Source organism: Mustela nigripes, chromosome 1, assembly GCF_022355385.1.
Source record: "Mustela nigripes isolate SB6536 chromosome 1, MUSNIG.SB6536, whole genome shotgun sequence".
Classification (NCBI taxonomy): domain Eukaryota; kingdom Metazoa; phylum Chordata; class Mammalia; order Carnivora; family Mustelidae; genus Mustela; species Mustela nigripes.
This window is the reverse complement of record NC_081557.1, coordinates 87,831,194-87,832,856: the sequence shown is the minus strand read 5'-3', so window position 1 is coordinate 87,832,856 and position 1,663 is coordinate 87,831,194.

Sequence of the window (1,663 nt, the reverse complement as noted above, 5' to 3'; positions counted from 1 at the left end):
GATGCGGGGCTCGATCCCAGGACCCTGAGATCATGACCTGAGACGAAGGCAGCGGCTTAACCCACTGAGCCACCCAGGCACCCAGATTTGTGTTATTTGATAACTGCACTGAATGAATGAATGGATGAATGAATGAGTGATGGATGGGAAAGGCAGGTAAATTTATAAATCTTTAACCTAAATGCTAAACCTATAGCCAGGTTGTGTTTTCCAAGGTTGATCATAGATGTTAGTATTCATTATAACAATAATAACTATGAATTAACATTTATCAATACCTATTATGAGCTAGACATTGAACAAAGAGGTAAGGACGCTGTGGTGAGTGAAACATACACATCTCTCCTCTGCGAGGCTCACAGTCCTATGGAAGGGACGTGCATTATCAAATCACTGCCCAAAGATATAATTGCAAACCATGAATGCTATAAAGAAAAACATTACAGCACGTTATGAGAACACAAACAAAGGGACAGGATCTAATTGGGGAGAGGTCAGGAAAGCCTTCCTTGAGGAATCGATGTTTCTATTCAGATTTGAATGATGATAGCAGTTGATCATGGACAGAGTAGTGACTTGACAGCAGGGGACTGAATAGAATGGCCATTTAAAGGCATTTCTACCCTGCAATCAGATGTTTCCAGCCTGTGTGTGGATGGCAAGTGGTCCGGCATCACTGCTGATAATTTTCAGTGTATGTTGCAAACCAAGTAGGCAGACAGTAAGAAGCATGGTCCAGAGAAATACACGAGAGGGGAAAAAAAAAAAAGTAGTTCAATGAATAAATAATAAACCTGAATAAGCAGAGAAAAAAAACACAAGGCAACAAGGAGGAAATGATGAGTATACCATCAATCACCATTCTGGATGTCTCCAATAAATTCCATAAATCTTTAACCTACAAATATTTTTGGCTTGCAGTTAAATGTTTATTTTGCTTTTATAATTTAAGGAAAGAGTTCCACTAAAGGCTCTCCTGACTTGGCTCCTTCCTTCCTTCCTTCCTTCTTCTTTTTTTTTAAGATTTTATATTTGACAGAGAGAGACACAGTGAGGGGAGGGAGAAGCAGGCTCCCGCTGAGCAGGGAGCCTGCTGTGGTACTCGATCCCAGGACCCTAGAATTACAACAAGAACCTAAGGTAGGCACGTAATGACTGAGCCACCCAGGCACCTCTAACTTGGCCTTTCATGAGAATACACGTGTCTGTGTCTAGGTCCTGGCCCAATGTGATGTTGCCACCATTCTGGATGTGTGAAGTTACAGAAGCAAAGAAGAGTAAAGGCTGGATGGACTTAAATGTGAGGGGCTCACGGTGGTTTGTCTGTGTCTCTGGGACTGTCTGGATACTTATTTATAAACATACTTCCAGCGAAACTTGGGCAAATAAATGGGATAGCCAAAGGTTGTGCCTGGAAAAAGTGGGACAAGGCAGGTGGAGTTATCTGGATGACCTCTGTGGTCCATGCTCATGGTCAAAGTTCTCAAGAATTGGAAGAGGAAAGGGAGAAGGTGCATTGAGAACTTTGAGACACAGCATTAACTATTCAGTATCCACGGGGAACTTTTTAGGATCAGAATGGTGTCCCTGGACTCTGAGAGACATCCAGTACATTCCAGACAAGTAGAGTATTTTCTCCACCTCCCTGTGTGGGTGTAATGAA